Genomic DNA, 20,102 nt, shown 5'->3' with positions numbered 1-20,102 from the left:
GAGTCGATGCAATCAGCAGCGGCGTCGGGACGGGGTCGCTTGGAGGTAGAGCCGATACTCACTCCTCACTGGCGTCGATACCGGCGTCGAGACGGGGTCACTTGGAGCCGGGGCCGATACCCACTGCTCACTGGCGTTGCTGCTGGCGTCGAGACTGCAGATTTTCCCTTGTGTACTGGAAACAACACTTTCCAGCGATTCAGCAAATGGTGAAGTCCTTTGGCCCTGTGACTTCAGGAGGAGACTGGCACTCTTCCAGTCCTTGGAGATTTCCTAGCAAGTGTTCAGAGAGTACACACCAAGTTCCTCTCTCCTTGTTCCTTGGCAAAAATAAAGAAGCAGCTTTCAGGTTCCTCCACAGCAAAACAGCACTCTGGCAGAAAGGGGAGGCAAGTCCTTAGATCAGCAGGCTTCTTGTCCTTGGTACAGGTTTCCTTGTCAGAAGTGATCTGAGTTCTTGGTTCAGGGGTCCTTCTCTTATACCCCTTTTTCCCTTTGTTCCCTTTGTCCAAGCAGGGCGATTCCCACCATCTCAGGTTTGTTGTGGGTGTTGCCAGGCAGAGGCACCTGGCCTATTCACTGAGCAGGGCAGAGTCCTCAGCCGCCCAGCAGGAGGCGGAGCCAGTATTGTCACTGGCAGGAGCAGGGCTATCAGTCGCCCAGCAGGAGGCGGAGCCAGTATTGTGTCAGGCAGGGCAGGCTACTCTTCCCTCACTCTATGTGTAAACGCCCCATTCACCCCACACTGACTCACTCAGACCTCTGGAGCCACCCAGCCCCTGACACACACACCAAACCAGCAGAGACCGGTAGATAGTTGGACAAGAAAATAGCCACTTTCTAAAAGTGCTATTTTCAAACATAGAATTTAAAAACCATCCATCCTAAAGGGTGTGTTATTAAATTCTGAGTTCAGGGATACTAAACTCGACTTGCTACCATGCTCCCTGAGTCAGATAGATTATAATGGAGTTAATAATCAGTCTGCCCAGTCTGGCCTATTGGAGGCGGGTAGCCCTTCAATAGTGAAAAACGAAAATGGCTGTAATTCACTATTAGGTCATGCCACACACATCAGGGCATGACCTACCTTTTACCAACAATGCACCCTGCCCTAGGGCCTACCATAGAGGTGTCTGAAATGTGGCAAAGTGAAGGTTTAGAGACTGGTAAGTAGGTTTCCTTACCAAGTCGACATGGCAGTCAGGGACTGCACGCAGGCGCCGCGGTGGCAGGCCTGAGACACATTTTGTACGCTGCTTCTGTGGGTGGCACAACCAGTGCTGCAAGCTCACCAGCAGCAGTTAACTTACACGCCCTTGGCACACTCAGTGCACTAGACTAGGGACTGAACAGTAAGTCAACCAAGCCAATCATGGTAACACCAATCAATGTAACAATTTAACATAGGGAGCACTTGCACTGTGGCACTGATCAGCAGTGGCACAGTGCCCAAAGCAATAATCCAGCAAAAACATCGTAAACAGAGGAGGCAAACAGAAAAAAATGGAGGAGAGACTCATGCCAATGATGCCAGGTCTAACACGTGTCCCCTCCAGCTGAAATGTGGGGAGAACTACCCTTCACCCAGGGAGTCCTCATCACTAAGGCGGAAAAATCTGGACAGACCATCAGCATTGGCGTGATCTGTCCCAGGGCGGTGTTCCACCGTAAAGTCCATCCCCTGTAGGGAAATGGACCACCTCAACAGTTTTGGGTTCTCACCCCTCATCTGCATTAACCATCTGAGGGGCCTGTGGTCTGTCTGAACCCGGAAGTGAGTCCCAAACAGGTAGGGTCTTAGCTTCTTCAGCGCCCAGACCACAGCAAATGCCTCACGCTCTATCGCACTCCACCTTTGTTCCCTGGGAAGTAACCTCCGGCTGATGAAGGCTACCGGTAAGTCTCGGCCCTCCTCATTCATCTGTGCTAGAACAGCCCCCACACCATGCTCTGAAGCGTCTGTCTGGACAATGAATTATTTTGAAAAGTCGGGTGCCTGGAGGACCGGTGCTGTACACATTGCAGTTTTCAGGGTGTCAAAGGCGTTCTGACAGGCGTCAGTCCAGATCACAAGTCTCGGCTGCTTCCTGGAAGTCAGCGAGGTCAAGGAGTGCACAATGTTGCCATACCCCTTGACAAACCTCCTGTAGTAACCCGTGAGACCCAAGAAGGCTCTCACCTGAGTCTGGGTTTTGGGCGGTTCCCAAGCCAGGATGGTATCTATCTTGGGTTGCAGGGGGGCCACCTTGCCGCTCCCTACTTGGTGCCCCAAGTACACCACTGAACCCTGCCCAATCTGGCACTTACTAGCCTTGATTGTGAGGCCTGCTCTGCGCAGGGCCAACAACACTTCCTGGAGGTGGCGCAAGTGTTCCTCCCAGCTGGCGCTGAACACTGCTATATCGTCCAGGTAGGCGGCGCTGAAATCTTCCAGCCCGGCCAATACCTGGTTAACCAACCTCTGGAATGTGGCAGGGGCATTCTTCATCCCAAAGGGCATCACACGGAACTGGTAGTGCCCATCTGGTGTGGAGAATGCAGACCTCTATTTTGACCCATCAGTCAAGGCGATCTGCCAGTACCCAGACGTTAGATCAAACGTACTAAGGTACCGGGCAGCCCCCAACCGATCGATGAGCTCATCAGCTCTGGGGATGGGGTGCGCGTCAGTCTTGGTGACCGAATTGAGTCCTCGGTAATCCACACAGAACCGAAGTTCTGGTGAAGCACCAGGCGCTGCAGCCTTTGGGACCAAGACCACTGGGCTGGCCCAAGGACTGCTAGAGGACTCAACCACCCCTAAGGCAAACATCTTGGAGACCTCCTCCTTGATATATGCTCTGACCTTTTCAGTCACCCTGTAGGCCTTGTGCCTCACAGGAGTGCTGTCCCCAGTGTCCACATCATGGACACACCACTGAGTGACACCAGGGATTAAGGAGAACAGATCAGGGAATTGTACCAACAGATGGCGACAATCTTGCTGCTGCTCAGGGGTCAGTGTGTCAGAGAGGACAACACCATCCACTGACCCATCTTTTTCTTTTGCACACAGGAGGTCAGGAAGAGGCTCACTCTCCTCCTCCATCCCAGCATCTGTGGCAAGGAGCATGCCCACTTTGGACCTTTCTAAGTGGGGCTTTAACCGGTTGACATGCAGGACCCTTAAGGGGTTCCTGGGAGATTTCAAGTCCACCAAGTAGGTGACATCGCTCTTCTTCTCCACAACCTCAAATGGTCCAGTCCACCTGTCCTTGAGCGCACAAGGTTCCACAGGGGCCATGACCCAAACTTTCTGACCAGGTTGAAGCTCAACCAGAGTGGCATTCTGATCGTACCACCGCTTCATCTCTTCCTGGCTGGCCTCCAGATTTGCCTGAGCAAGATCTCTGAAGCGCCGAGTCTGGTTCCTAAAGGCCAGCATGTAACTATATACATCCTGGGGAGGTTTCCTGGGAGATTGCTCCCAGCCTTCTTTGACCAGACTCAAAGGTCCTCTTACCGGGTGACCATACAAAAGCTCAAAGGGGCTGAACCCTAGAGACTTCTGTGGCACCTCACGGTAAGAAAACAGCAGGCATGGCAAGAGGACGTCCCATTTACGCCTCATTGGTTCTTCAAGACCCATGATCATGCCTTTTAGGGTCCGGTTGAATCTCTCAACCAGCCCATTACCTTGAGGGTGGTAAGGAGTGGTAAACTTGTAGGTTACCCCACACTCCTTCCACAGAGACTTCATATAATTCGAAATGAAGTTGGTGCCCCGGTCTGACACCACCTCTCTGGGGAACCCCATGCGGGAGAAAACACCCATCAGTGCCCGTCCCACCACGGGGGCCGTCACTGTTCGGAGAGGGATGGCTTCCGGGTACCGGGTGGCATGGTCCACCAAGACCAGGATAAACTTGTTGCCCATGGCTGTCTTGGGGTCCAGTGGCCCCACAATGTCAATTCCCACTCGCTCAAAGGGGGTACTGACGACGGGAAAAGGTTGGAGGGGAGCCTTCTGCTTCCGCCCGCTTTTCCCACTTGCCTGGCAAGTTTGACAGGTCCTACAATGGATATCTGAATCCCTTCTCATCTGGGGCCAATAAAAATGGGTGACAAGCCTGTCATAGGTCTTGTCCTGCCCCAGATGTCCAGCTAACGGAACGTCATGAGCCAACCCCAGTAGGAAGGCTCTGAAGCACTGGGGTACCACCAGCACACGGGCTGACCCAGGTTCAGCAGCCTTAGGCTCGCTATACAGGAGGTCGTTCTCCCAGTAGACCCAATGTGATCCTGACTGATCACCTGTCGTTTGGGCTGAGGCCTGCTGCCTCATACCCACAAGAGAAGGGCACACTTTCTGTTCAGCACAAAATTCCTCCCTGGAGGGACCACCATCCTGCTGCCAATGGGTCAGCTCGGGCAGGTCTCCCAGTTCGGCCACTTGTTCTCCTGTCGGTTCCAGGGCATCCCCCTCAGGGTCTGCTCCCTCCTGGACCGCGGGAACGATGGGGGACGGTTTCCCGCGCCCCCTGCCTCTTCTCTTCACGGTTGGGACCTGGGCCATACTTTCAGGCTCCAGGGCCCCATCAACACCCTTACTGACTGACATGGACCGGGTGGTCGCACACACCCACTCAGGCAGACCCAACATTTCCAGATGCGATTTTCTCTCCACCTTAGCCCAAGGGGAGTCCTCCAAATCATTGCCCAGGAGACAATCAACAGGCATGGCGGGCCTCACAGCAACCTGAAGAGTACCTGAGACCCCCCCCCCACTCAAAAGGAACTTGAGCTACCTCACACTGACTCTGTGAGTTGTCAGCAGCTACAACGGGGTAGAATGCATGAGGGACCACCTGCTCTCTGGACACCAAGTGACATTTGACAGCTGTCACACTCGCTCCGGTGTCTCTGAGAGCTTCCACCCTATGGCCATTAATGGTCACCCACTGCCTGTATTTCTTAGTGTTACTAGGCAGAGGGGTTGGAGGGACCATTTCCACGTCTCCTAAAGAGACCAGGGACATTTCTGCGGGACCCCACCCACCGGGGGCACCCATCTCCTCCCCTCCCAGGGCTACACTCGCTACCTGACGAGGGGGTGCACGCGGCGGTGCATTCGAATCCTTCATGGGACACTGGGGATCATAATAACGGTGTCCCACCTGCTTACAGGCATAGCGGGTCATGGGGCCCCTGTGAACAGGTTTACCTGTCGGGGCCTCTGGCTTCTTTACAGGGGGAGGCTGGGAACCCTTCCCTTGGTTCCCTTGGGGACTACTTTGGGGCCCTTTCTGAAACTCCCTCTGTTTACCCCTGTCCCCCCACTCTTCTGCTGGGGACCCTGCCCACCTTTGGCTGAGTCTCCCACTGGACCCTTGTGGACCCTGGTACTGACCCAGCGGTCCGCCTCCTCAGCAAGTTTTCTAGGGTTAGATAGCTTGCTATCAACAAGGTGCTGGCGTAGCTCTGGAAAACAGTTATTAGACAAGTGCTCCCAAGCAAACAAATCATAAAGAGCATCATAACTATCAACCTTGCTACCCTTTATCCAACCATCCATGGTTCTGCAGAAAAAAGACACATATTCAACCCACGTAGTACCAGGCAACTTCTTACATTCTCTAAAGGTTTGTCTGTACTTTTCTGGGGTTAAGCCATATCTCAGCATTAAAGCATCTTTCATATGAGTATAAGACATCCTATCCTCAGCAGAAAGGCTCAACAAGGTATCTCTTCCCTCGTTTGTAAAGCGGCTCCACAACCCCGTTCCCCAATCCTTCTCAGGGACCCGGTGGGCCAACAATGCTAACTCATACGCTTTAAACCATTGGCTAATATCTTCATTCTTACTGTAATCCTTGATCACATCTTTAGGAAAATAAAACCTACTTTCTGCAGGCACAGATGGAGTGCTGCCACCAGAGGGATTCAACTCTAAACTCTTAGTTTTAAGCTCCATCTCCCTCACCATCTTCTCACGTTCAAACGCTAATTTCTCTCTCTCAAAATCTAATCTTTTGCTCTCCATTTCAGCTTCTCTCTTGCTTCTTGCATTCTCTAATTCCAACTGCCCTCCTAATTTAAGTTTTGCCATTTCTAACTTGTACCCCCTCTCCTTCTCCCTGTCTTCTAATTCTTCGGGGGAAAGGCTCCTAGAGGACGCACTACTGCCTGGAGATGACACTGGCCCACCTGTGGGCTCTTCCTCTTCCTCTTCTTCTTCCTCTTCCGGTACCACCACCGGATCAGAGGGATTTCTGGCCTCTAACCAGGCCTTCAGCGCTTTGAGGAAGCCCTCTTTCTTTGAGACACCTGTGGTAGGAACTTTAAACTGCTTGCAAAATCCTTTTAGATCTTTTAGCGTGTAGGAATCTATCTTCTCCTTATCGAATTCCCCCACAACATTCTCCACAGGTGTAGCAGCTCCGGCATTCTCCATGGTCAAAACTGGCAGTGTTTAGAAAAATCAGATCCAGGAAAGCGGAGAACAAAAATAGGATATCCTACCAAACAGACTGTGGCTGCGTTATGGTCTGCCTTCACTATGTAGCGTACACTAATCACTGCACATGAGTCATAAATGCAAAGTTCAAATCCTCACCGCTGACCACCAATGTTAGAACCGGCAGTCTCTAGTTGGCAGAGGTGTACACTTCTGACAAATAGGGACCAACCAACTCTAGTCAGGGCAAGGGGATTACACACTCAGATAACCCCTGCTACCCCCTTGGTAGCTTGGCAGAGCAGACAGGCTTATTTCAGAGGCAGTGTGTTAAGCATTTATGACCACATACAGTAATAAAGTGAATACACTACAGATGGACACGACACAGAAGTTATTATAAAAATAGTATTTTTATATAAGGCTTAGCACAAGACCAAATAATGACAAAAATATACCACAGTCTTAATAAATACTCTTTGGAAGGAAAAATAATAGTTCAAGTAAGGTTTCTTCTTGGCAAATAGTTCTTTAGCAAAGTATTCTTCTGAGCACAGTTCTTTGGCAACAATGTAACCCCCACAGGAGTCACACGACGTCGAGTCTACAAGATTCCCAAGGTTCGGCGTCGACCGCGAGGAGCGCTACGTCAAGCCTGGAGTCGCAACAGACCCCACAAGTACAGTACCTTGAGAAACGAAGAAAACGATGATCCACGGCGTCGAGATGTCGGCGTCGCGGTCGGCGTCGATCGTGCCTCGGAATCGGGTCAATCCGCAGCGGCGTCGAGGGATGTCGGGCCGGAGCAGTGCTCACGGCGTCGAGAAGGGCGTCGAGTCGATGCGATCAGCAGCGGCGTCGGGACGGGGTCGCTTGGAGGTAGAGCCGATACTCACTCCTCACTGGCGTCGATACCGGCGTCGAGACGGGGTCACTTGGAGCCGGGGCCGATACCCACTGCTCACTGGCATTGCTGCTGGCGTCGAGACTGCAGATTTTCCCTTGTGTACTGGAAACAACACTTTCCAGCGATTCAGCAAATGGTGAAGTCCTTTGGCCCTGTGACTTCAGCAGGAGACTGGCACTCTTCCAGTCCTTGGAGATTTCCTAGCAAGTGTTCAGAGAGTACACACCAAGTTCCTCTCTCCTTGTTCCTTGGCAAAAATAAAGAAGCAGCTTTCAGGTTCCTCCACAGCAAAACAGCACTCTGGCAGAAAGGGGAGGCAAGTCCTTAGATCAGCAGGCTTCTTGTCCTTGGTACAGGTTTCCTTGTCAGAAGTGATCTGAGTTCTTGGTTCAGGGGTCCTTCTCTTATACCCCTTTTTCCCTTTGTTCCCTTTGTCCAAGCAGGGCGATTCCCACCATCTCAGGTTTGTTGTGGGTGTTGCCAGGCAGAGGCACCTGGCCTATTCACTGAGCAGGGCAGAGTCCTCAGCCGCCCAGCAGGAGGCGGAGCCAGTATTGTCACTGGCAGGAGCAGGGCTATCAGTCGCCCAGCAGGAGGCGGAGCCAGTATTGTGTCAGGCAGGGCAGGCTACTCTTCCCTCACTCTATGTGTAAACGCCCCATTCACCCCACACTGACTCACTCAGACCTCTGGAGCCACCCAGCCCCTGACACACACACCAAACCAGCAGAGACCGGTAGATAGTTGGACAAGAAAATAGCCACTTTCTAAAAGTGCTATGTTCAAACATAGAATTTAAAAACCATCCATCCTAAAGGGTGTGTTATTAAATTCTGAGTTCAGGGATACTAAACTCGACTTGCTACCATGCTCCCTGAGTCAGATAGATTATAATGGAGTTAATAATCAGTCTGCCCAGTCTGGCCTATTGGAGGCGGGTAGCCCTTCAATAGTGAAAAACGAAAATGGCTGTAATTCACTATTAGGTCATGCCACACACATCAGGGCATGACCTACCTTTTACCAACAATGCACCCTGCCCTAGGGCCTACCATAGAGGTGTCTGAAATGTGGCAAAGTGAAGGTTTAGAGACTGGTAAGTAGGTTTCCTTACCAAGTCGACATGGCAGTCAGGGACTGCACGCAGGCGCCGCGGTGGCAGGCCTGAGACACATTTTGTACGCTGCTTCTGTGGGTGGCACAACCAGTGCTGCAAGCCCACCAGCAGCAGTTAACTTACACGCCCTTGGCACACTCAGTGCACTAGACTAGGGACTGAACAGTAAGTCAACCAAGCCAATCATGGTAACACCAATCAATGTAACAATTTAACATAGGGGGCACTTGCACTGTGGCACTGATCAGCAGTGGCACAGTGCCCAAAGCAATAATCCAGCAAAAACATCGTAAACAGAGGAGGCAAACAGAAAAAAATGGAGGAGAGACTCAGGCCAACGATGCCAGGTCTAACAGGTCTGTAAGTATGTGTGTAACTCACTCATACTTGAAAGCATGTCTTAACTTATAAGCACATAGCACCTTGCCCTATGAGCTATGTATGTACTAACTTAGAGTTGACTTATCTGTACTATAAGACAGGTTTAAGGGTTGGCAAGGAGTGACCAATACTGAGTTGACCTAGCAGTAAAAGTACACAGACAGGCTCTGATTTAGCAAGCCCAACACATGTTTAAAGGTATACTTGTCTGGATAGTGACTAGGAGTGTCACTATTTGAGTACATATCTAAATAAGTTGTATTGTCTCTATGAGTCTGTATATGTGTATATCAGTGGCTGTACGGATTGGTCACTGGCTGTATTAGTGAGTGTACAGGTATCTAACTAGGGGGCATATTATCAAGAAACGTCGTTAAAATTATCGCCGCTTTAGCGGCAAAAAGCTGCCGCTAAAGTGGCGATAATGGGCTTGATAATATGCCCTTGAGAATGCCCATAGAAGCCCATGTTCTGGTGTGAACATGGGCTTCTATGGGAATTCTCTGCGGCATATTATCAAGCCCATTATCGCCACTTTAGCGGCAATTTTCTGCCGCTAAAGCGTCGCTAATGTTAATGCAGTGCTTGATAATATGCCCCTTGATGTGTAGGTGAATAAATGATTAGATCAAGGATTTTATTAATCTCAGTGTGTCAGTGTCAGTAAGTCAGTTTGTGTGTTTGGGTGGAAATCATATAATTTCAAGTTATTTTGTGAAATAAATAATCCACATCTACTTCCAAACACATTCATTCGGTAGAGTTTATTAAAATTACCATATTTTCTCTTCAGACATTTTTATTCCTTCACTGCTGTTTTTTATGGTTTTCCTTAATATCATCATCAACCCTTCTTTTTACTTTTTCCTTTTACTGTTGAGTATAACCTGAATATGTTATTCACATTATATAGCCTCATAACTTCTTAAATACATATTCTTTTTAAACGTACACCCCAATTGGCATACCTGTGACAAGCCTTTGCTGTTCTACAATTTTTTCCAGTATTACTTAGAATCTCTTTTCAGCGATAATCTGAACTCAATTGTACAGGTACGGTATACCACTCTCAGTTCATAGGAACCATTAATGGCAACCCTTCCCACTCAGCATTCAGTGATACTGATTCCGTAACCAAATCGTAACCTTTCTTTCATATTTTACTTTTCTTATACCACTTCTGAATGGTCACTGTTTTTTAACCTTTTGGACAGCTCCGGTTAAGAAGCCCAATTTGGTAGTAGTCTTCACCGGATGTGCAACTCTGCTCCTGCGCTCTGTGTGATCCCCATATAATATTGCAGTGCATCCACAAATCTGTGCCCATAATCCCACTTAACACATTACTGTTAAAGCATGGCATTTATACTTTACAATTTATTGTATTGTCATTGCATTTGTATAGCGCTCACTACCCTGACGAGGCATTGAAGCGCTAATCCGGGACCCATAGAGGATTAGTGTTGAATTAGTATGGTGAAACAAGCAAGTACATTTTAAGTGGTGGATAGGTTACTCAGTTGTTTGGATTCATAAGGATAGCAGAAGAAAAAAGGTTTGTATTTATATAGCACTTATTACCCCTGATGGGGTGTTGAAGCACGCTACTCCTGAAACCCATAAAGGATTAGTGGTGAATTAGTATGGGGAAATATGAAAGTAATTTGAGTGGTGGATATTAGTCAGTTATTTGGCGTGAGAAGGATAGTGGAGGGATAGAAGGGGAAGAAAGGTTTGCATTAATATAGCACCTGTTACCCCTGACGGGTGATGAAGCGCTTTTCTGGCAAGTAGCACACTACTCCGGAACCCATAAAGGATTAGTGTTGAAAATTAGTATAGTGAATTATGAAGTAATTTGAGTGGTGGATATGTTATTCAGTTATTTGGATAGAGAAGGGTAGGTGGCAGGATAGAAGAGAGAAAGAGGTTTGTATTAATATAGCGCTTGCTACCACTGGTGGGGTTTTGAAGCGCTTTTTGTTGAGTAGCACGCTACACCAGAACCCATAAGGATTAGTGTTGAATTAATATGGTGAAACATGAAATTAATTTGAGTGGTGGATATGTTAGTCAGTTATTTGGATTGAGAAGGGTTGGGGAGGGGTAGAAAAGGGAAAAAAGGTTTGCATTTATATAGCGCTTGTAACCCTGATGGGGTGTTGAAACGCTTTATTGGCGAGTAGCACGCTACTCTGGAACCCATAAAGGATTAGTGGTGAGTTAGTATAGTGGAATATGGAATTTGAGAAGAGAACATGGTAGTCTGTTATTTTGATTGAAACAGAGAGTGGAGGGATAGAAGACTAGAGGACATTTTTTTTAGGTCATAGCAGTAGGAGGAGGCTTTTGGATGAGTAAAAAGGGTTTTTGGAGGGGAAGAGTCAGAGGGAAGAGTTTAGAGAGGTTTGTATTGGGGGATCGGTATAGTAAAAGAGGTGTCAGGTGATGCAAGGAGGAGTAGAGTAGGAAAGAGTCTAGAAAGGGTTATTTTGGAGATCATATTAGTGGTATGGGGTTTGGGATTAATGAGAGAGTGGATGTAGAAGATATATTAATAGATGTACAAGATAAGAGATAGGGTAGTGCTTTGGAAAGAGTAGTAGAAAGAAGTTTGAGATGAGTTAGAAAGTTGGTTTAGAAGATATATTGAGAGAAGTATAGGGTGAGAAATAGGGTAGTGCATTGGAAATGCCAAATTAGAAGAAAGTGATAAATATATAGATCCATAAGTACATTGAAAGTATAAAGATGCATAAAGGAGGTAAGTATATGTAGATTAAAGACACTGATAGAGGTACAGGATGGGAAATAGGGTAGTGCATTGGATATGCTTTTTCAGGAGAAAAGTAAGAGACACACAGATCCAAGTACATGGAGGTACATAGATGCATAATGGGAAGCAAGTACATGTAGACCAAAGATGGTTTTTTTTTAAGGACATAATTATTCTACATGTTTATACAAAGCAACACACGAAGATAGGTTCACATCTATAGTGAGAATTAATTGTGGGTGGGTATTACTGAATGGGAACATGGGCAGCATTTCTGGCCCTAGTCCCGACCAGTCTCGAACAGGCTCAAACAGGCAACTGCCCTTGTCCTCTCTGCCCTTAACCTCGACGCCTGGGCTGAGATGCCCTAACCCTGACTTTTTATAGCCCTAGTAATCAGGTGACCCCTCCAGCCAATGGGAACCCTAGCCCTAACACTATCCATTCACAACACTGCCCCTAAAATCTGGAACCAGTAGGAAACCAGGACGTTGCAGCCAATCTTAGCCCTGGTCCAAGCAACCAATCAGTTTAGAAAACCCTGATCTCTACATCCAATAGAGGCCCTAGCCTTACCAGTAGTCCCAATCCAAGTCCAAACAACCAAAAATCACACATACGCCCTAATCGCTACTTCCAGTTAAAGGCCTAACCCTAGCCCTAGTCCCACCAACCAATAACACAGGAAGCCCTAGTACCTACTTCCAATAGAAATCCTAACCCTAGCCCTAGTCCCAACACTACATTGATTGAATCACAGACCCAGAAACCAATCAGAACCCTCAAAATAAGTACTAAATTACTCCCTAATGAGCAATATTTCCATACCACTCTGTTTCTCACATTTACAATATACTCTTTTTTCTTCCCTTCCCCCAGCATGTTTGGTTCCATTCCCATGGTGACCATGTTTAGAACAGTGACTGCTAGCACAAGGTCAAAGGTTCATAACCATTTCTCTGAGCACCAGACTACCTTCAAATTGGACTTGAGTTGGTGTGGTTGACTGTTTACAATTATAAGCGTATCCCAAACAACATAACTGTTTCTTTATTTCTCCAGAGCTAATCACAGAAATGATTATTTATTTCTTGAAAATCACTACCTACTTTTAGGTACCTGCATATTAACAGCATCCAATCATATATATTCTCTTTTTAATTTGGGTGAACTCCTCCATTTTAACTGCTTTTCATTTTGAAAAGGGTCTCATTCAGCTCCAGCCTTCTCCTGTGTGCTACTCCTTCTTGCCTTCAAAATGGTTAGAGTGTGGATTGTGGGTTATAGCTTTGGATTTTAAGTCAGTGAATATGCTAGAAAGAGTGACATTGACAAGGACTTAAGTTTACCTAATGTAGGCATTGCTTTGATTGGCCAGGGAAGGTTAAAGTGGCTGTCGCTACAAAGACCTAGGTTTCTGAAGGTTTACATGCCATACAGATTGGTTCTAACCTTATAGGTCTTTAGTACTCCCCTTAATTGGAAACTTTTTGGGGTAGTTGCCAACTAGTTAGCCACCTTCACTTTTTTTAAAAACAAAAAACGATAAACGATTTTACTCAAAGCAGTCTCCCAAATGATCGTCAAGGTGTCTAAACTCATGTGTAGTACACCTGGGGTTTCTCAATTCGATTATCTAGTGAGAGAACCGTGAATAGACACATGAATGTGAAAAAAATGTGAAAGAGACGTGATGGCACCTCACGTGCGCAACCCCAATTGAGCCTGCTGGCTGGTACTCGTCAGCTTTGCCCACTCTTCTCATCATCGTTAGCCATCACGCTCCAAAATAATAACGAGGTGTCCAAAAAATAAAGCCAAAGAAAACAAGTGGTGCGACTTAATAGTGATGAATAAAAAGTGAAACAGGTGCACCCACTATAGGTTCAAACTTTATTCCGCCTTAGGAGTGCACCTACTTCAATGCTTAAAAAGGTTGCTAAATATGCATACCATTCTTATATGCCAACATGTTTCATCGCCTGGAGTCTTTTTGGCGATTTCGTCAGGGCAACAACAGTCGCTTGGCACACGATAGGGACACTTCTTAAAATCACATTTGGAGACTGCCAAAAGTAAAAAACACACAAACAACACTTTACCATGGTGTTCATCCTGGCCTGTATCTATGTGGGCCAGTTCGAGGAGCACGTCACATACCATCAGTCTAATCCCTTCCAGAGTAACATCCGTATCTGGAAGAGATATATTGATGATATTCTCTGCATCTGGTCAGGTCCAGCTGATGGTTTATTACAATTTCTGAACTGGCTTAACCATCAGGATGCCAGTCTGAGGTTCACATGGAACTATAGCAACCACACAGCAGTATATCTGGATTTAGACATTTATTCAGATGGGGGCAGGCTATGTTCCAAAGTACATCAAAAGCCAACAGATAAAAACTCCCTCCTGTCCTACAGGTCGTATCACCCTAGAGCACTCAGGGACAACCTTCCTGTTGGTCAATTTCTTCGGTACCGCAGGAACTGTACTTCGACGACTACATTTTTGGACCAGTCTAAAGAACTATGTGCCAAACTTGAGATGAGACAATACCCACGGAAGACCATCAGACAGGCTAGAAAAAGTGCAATGAACACCCCCCGGAGTGTTTTGCTACAAAAGAATGAAAAAACTACAGAAGACTGCCTCCCGGTAGTCATGACATTCGACCCGTTAGCCACGAAGATCCGACAGTCCATTCGTAAACACTGAGCGTTGCTGTCTACTGAGGACTTTAAGATGCCCCCACCCAGGTTTGCTTTTAAAAGATCTAGCAACCTGGGTGACAAACTCGTGCATACACGGGTTAAAGTGGAACAGAAGTTTACCGAGTCGTCCATCCCCCCTGGTCACCACCCGTGTGGGTCGTGTTCAGTGTGTGTATTAACGAAGAAAACCCAAAGTGTAGTCCTAAAGTCAGGAAAAATCTGGCATTTGAAGTATTTCAGTAATTGCAACACTGCCAACGTGGTTTACAGATTAACGTGCCAATGTAACCTTCAATACATAGGATTAACTACCAGGAAGGTGAAAATCAGAATGCAAGAACACCTTAGCACTATTAGAGCAGGCAAGTTAACGACAAAGCTGGTACAACACTGCCATAACACCAAGCACACCTTCACGTGGGTGGTCTTGGAGAGAATGATGGGCTCTCCTCAAAATGTGGAAGAAATCTTGGCTTCTAAGGAAGCGAGATGGATTTTCCAGGAGAAGTCCGACCGAGAGGGATTGAACGACCAAATCGAATGGGGTAAGGCGAGATACTGAGTATTTAAAATATAGATACATCTACATTAGCGAGCAATGCACGCCTCCGCTAACCCCTATTTGGACCCTGTTGGGCAGTACCAAATAACAGTGATAGACAGCAATATACCAACCACATGAATACACAGGATCTATTCATGGACTTAAGGCATCCCCTAGTCTTTGGGTCTTGTTGGGGGACCCTGAGATTGATTACATTGATACACCAGTGTCTTAGACCCCTGCGTTACCTAGATTGCGTTAAAACTCCCAAGAGGAGGATTTGTTTCTGTGTTTATGTGGGCAATTGCCTTTTTAGACTCACCAATACACACATCATGTCACAACACCTCATATTGTTGGTTGAAGATCACGCTATATAAAAAAAGACATCACTTCAGAATAAATTAAATTCATTCTGAGACTCTCGGCGCTAAATAGTAAACCTTAGACATACGCGAGTTTCCCCTATCCAATATGGCGCCCGTACTGGCCCTGTTATGAGGAGGTCCCTGTGGGGGGGTTTTGTTGTTCTGGGTAATATCTTATTGAAAAGTACTAATAAATACACCAGGGCACACCCCAAGTGTAGGTTTAAGATCTCACGTTAAAAAGACACCAATTCCGAGGCTCAGGGCGCTGAACGCTCTATCGGAGACACACTCGCACCACCCCATTCCAAAATGGCGCCCAAATTAGTTCCGCGCTGATGAGGACGCGCAGGGGGCGGAAGTATAAATTAGCCGCGGGATCACAACACCGGTGACCGGCGGAGAGAAGGAGCTCCGTGAGGCTTTGGGTGGTAAGGAGGTGTTATGTGCGAGGGGAGGGGGCCAGCATGTTACACTTGTTTCATGGCTGGAGGCTATGAAGTTATCTCTTAACAATTTGAGAGACCGGGGCAGGAACCAGTCCCTCCCTAGGCTTGTGTGGGTGCAGACTTATTTCTAAGTATAGAACAGTGCTTTTCTGCCGGTGAGAGAGGGTGATTGCATCTCAGAGGGTATACGAATATGTTTCTGAATACGCGAAGACATACGAGCATCACAATGGTGAGGGTGTCCATATAACAGGCTGAATAAGAGCATTCAGGGCGGAGTATTGATAAACATGGAGAGAAAAGATGAGATTGGGAACAGCTAGAGTTTGGCCTTAGTAGTATGACACTGGCTATAATTGTGGTATCGAAACTGACAAACAGAGCTCCCACACAAGAAAACTTTGAGTAATTTTTAAAATTATTAACAGATTGGCATTACGGTGGAATGCCGCACTAACCACGAGGACTCACATAAGGAGCCTTTTGGTGACCTCATTGACTGAGCTGGTACGCGAGGCCAAGGCTCCACGAGGGTAAGGTAGTAACTATTCATAGATCCATGCAATGCAGCCCGTGTTGATCTAGGAAGAAGGGATGAACACCATGGTAAAGTGTTGTTTGTGTGTTTTTTACTTTTGGCAGTCTCCAAATGTGATTTTAAGAAGTGTCCCTATCGTGTGCCAAGCGACTGTTGTTGCCCTAACGAAATCGCCAAAAAGACTCCAGGCGATGAAACATGTTGGCATATAAGAATGGTATGCATATTTAGCAACCTTTTTAAGCATTGAAGTAGGTGCACTCCTAAGGCGGAATAAAGTTTGAACCTATAGTGGGTGCACCTGTTTCACTTTTTATTCATCACTATTAAGTCGCACCACTTGTTTTCTTTGGCTTTATTTTTTGGACACCTCGTTATGATTTTGGAGCGTGATGGCTACCGATGATGAGAAGAGTGGGCAAAGCTGACGAGTACCAGCCAGCAGGCTCAATTGGGGTTGCGCACGTGAGGTGCCATCACGTCTCTTTCACATTTTTTTCACATTCATGTGTCTATTCACGGTTCTCTCACTAGATAATCGAATTGAGAAACCCCAGGTGTACTACACATGAGTTTAGACACCTTGACGATCATTTGGGAGACTGCTTTGAGTAAAATCGTTTATCGTTTTTTGTTTTTAAAAAAAGTGAAGGTGGCTAACTAGTTGGCAACTACCCCAAAAAGTTTCCAATTAAGGGGAGTACTAAAGACCTATAAGGTTAGAACCAATCTGTATGGCATGTAAACCTTCAGAAACCTAGTTCTTTGTAGCGACAGACTGTTTGAGTGGAGGGCGGCCTGGGTTTCTCTCTCCCTCTAGAGCTCCTTATTGTATACAAGGTTAAAGTGGCATCAATTGCTGCCTTTGGTTGAAAGCATTGAAGATTGCCAACATCCAGACCTCATAATTGTGCACTATGGTGGTAATGACCTAAGCCCAGGACTAGAAATACTAATGAAGGATAACGTTGATCAATAAATTACACTTCTCAATCACACTGCCTTGCTGATCTCAAACATTTGGCAAAGGCAGAAATGGAAGTAGTCAAACAAATTCTGTTCACAGACAGAAAAACCCAGGAACCATGTAAATAAAACTGTTTTTGCATTCCTCAGAGACCGTTACATGAGCTCTATATACTACAACAATTTACGCTTTGACATAGACATTATATATAGAAGTGATGGAGTTCATTTCACAGAGAAAGGCAACTGGGTGTTTCTCAACACCGTGAAGGACTGCATCCTGTTTTAGGTCTAACTATCATGTACACAAAATGAACACAAAGGCTCTTCCCAGAGCCACTCCTTTTCCAAACACTAATTCATTTTCTTTTTAAATTCCTTTTTTAAATTTCTTATTAGAATTTGTGGTTTTGTCGAGAATACGCAAACCAAAAGCATATATTCAATACACAGCAGCAAATTTAGGAATAACAACTGTGTGCATGACTCTCTGCTTGTGTCAAAGGCTCTGTGAGTGGGTGTGTCAGTGTATCTGTGGGTCTGTGAGTGAGTGGGTCTGTGAGTGAGTGTGTCTGTGAGTGGGTATGTAAGTGGCTGAGTGAGTTTGTGAATAGATGAGTGAGTGTGTGAGTGGGTGTGTGAGTAGGCGTGTCTCTGTGGGTCTGAGTGTGGGTGTATGAGAGTGTGAGTGGATCTGTGAGTAGGTATGAGAGTGTCTGAGTTGGTCAGTGAGTAGGTGTGTCAGTGTGAGCAGCTCTGTGTCTATGAGTGGGTATGTGAGTTGGTATGTGAGAGGGAATGTAAGTATGTGAGTGGTTCTGTGAGTGTGTGAGTGTGTCTGTGAGTGGATGTGGGAGTGACTGTGTGTGCCTGTGAGTGTTTGTGAGTGGGTCTAGAAGGAGGTCTGTGAGTGGGTGTATAAGTGGTTTTGTGTGTCTGTGAGTAAGTGTGTGAGTGGGTCTGTGAATGGGTGTGTGAGCAGCTGAGTGAGTTTGCGAGTGGCTGTGTGAGTATCTGCGGGATCAGCGAGTGGCTGTATTTTTTTCTTCTAATTAACAGCTGCAATTTTACACAGGGGACAGCATTGAGTGCAGTGGTGGATTAGTGAATTTTACACACATGAAAATACATACTTTTAGGGTAATTACTTTTAGATCATGGGTCTCTCATACACCACAATTTTGCACACATGGGCTCTACCCTAACCCCTTCTATTCAATTATTTTTTTAATTCCCACAATCGGTGACTGTTCCCTGTTATCTAAAATGACAGCCATAACTTTGTCCGTGTATGCATGAGTGTCTGAGTAGGTCTATGAGTGGGCATGAGTGGGTCTGTGAGTGGATCTGTGAGTGGGAGTGAGAGTGTGTGAGTTGGTCTGTGAGTTGGTGTAGGAGTGTCTGAATGGGTCTGTGAGTGGGTGTGTGAATGCCCAAGTGGGTCTCAGCTAGCACTTTGGATATTGGTCCTGGACATTTTAGGCCACAGAATAGGGGCAGAAACATGTTAAAGCAACGAGGATCAAAGGGCCACTATATCCTGAAATTTCCCTCAAGATTGATGTTATCTGTGCCCATCCAAACCACAAATAAAGAGATACCTTGGTCTAGATGATTTCACTTATCTTCCCCTGGTCACTACAATATCAAAAGTGCTCCCTGAGACACCGTTGAGCCCATCCTGGCTTTTAGGGACCAGGATAAACCAGACGATGAATTATGCCACTATTAGCTTGGGTGAGGGTTTTATATTAAAAGAAAAAGGTTCCTTTTTGTTTTTTCTGCCACTATTGATGTTCTGTTAGATACACAAAAACCTTGCTTAGATAGCGGGATGCCCATTAGTGTTTTTGGTCAACATATTGAGAGGATGTATCCTTTTCTTCCTTTAAAAAAAAAAAAAAGATCTCCCCAACCTTCTTATTGGCAGGACCCCGAATTCAGGTCATCCACACTGTTTCTTTACAGTACTTTTTCATCCTTTTGAATTAAGAAGGTTGACTGTAATGGAGTGTCAAAGAAAGAGAATTTAGCAACTAAACAATAAAGATTTTCCTTCGTCCAACCAGAGCATTGTTATAAAAGAAATCCACTACTGATGGAGCCCTCTCAGCCCAGAGTGCCAACAGCAATCCATAATTGGCGGCCGCAATTAGGGATATAAGCAAAATGATAATGCTCTGTATCAGGAGATGTGAAGATTCAATAGACTGATAAGTGGTGCCCCTCTATGTCATTTACAGCATGAGTCACAAGAAGTTACAGTCCATAACCTGACACAGAGCATGTTGTTCAGTGAGATGTAAGAAGTATTGTCAGATCACTACAGTCCTTTAGCCCTCTTTGCAAGGTAGGCTACAGCCCTTCATGATAGAGAACTAAGTGGCAATGATGTAGTTGGTGGCATCGAGTGCCACTATGTAATTCTATGAGAAACGTGTGCGCAACAGTGAAAACATTTATGTGGGGTCTGTGGCAGTCTGTGGTTCATGAGCAGTATCCATGGTTGGCATTGTTAGTGACTACTGGTGTCTTAGAGCAGTGGATTCCATTAATTTCTAGTTGTATAACCAACTGCTCCCTTGGCCAATCATCTAAGACCTCCCTTGGAAATGGTAGACATTTTGACACAGTAATAACCCCATTAAATATAATGCCCATGCACAGCAATTATTTTTAAGGATAATAGACCATATTTAAGAATTGTAGTTAAAATTAACTGCTCAAAAGAAAGCCTGGAGTTTTGGATATCCAAGAACGGCTTCAATTACTTGGGAAACCTGATTTCAAGGACAAGTACATAAGCTAAAACAATATAACATAGGTTTCTAATCATGAACAGGAGGTTTCTACTGTCCAATATTCTGTATAGTAGGGCAATTCCAGATCAGACCATGCATTTC

Source organism: Triturus cristatus, chromosome 3_2 (assembly GCF_964204655.1).
Source record: "Triturus cristatus chromosome 3_2, aTriCri1.1, whole genome shotgun sequence".
NCBI lineage: Eukaryota > Metazoa > Chordata > Amphibia > Caudata > Salamandridae > Triturus > Triturus cristatus.
Note: the sequence above shows the minus strand (reverse complement) of the source record.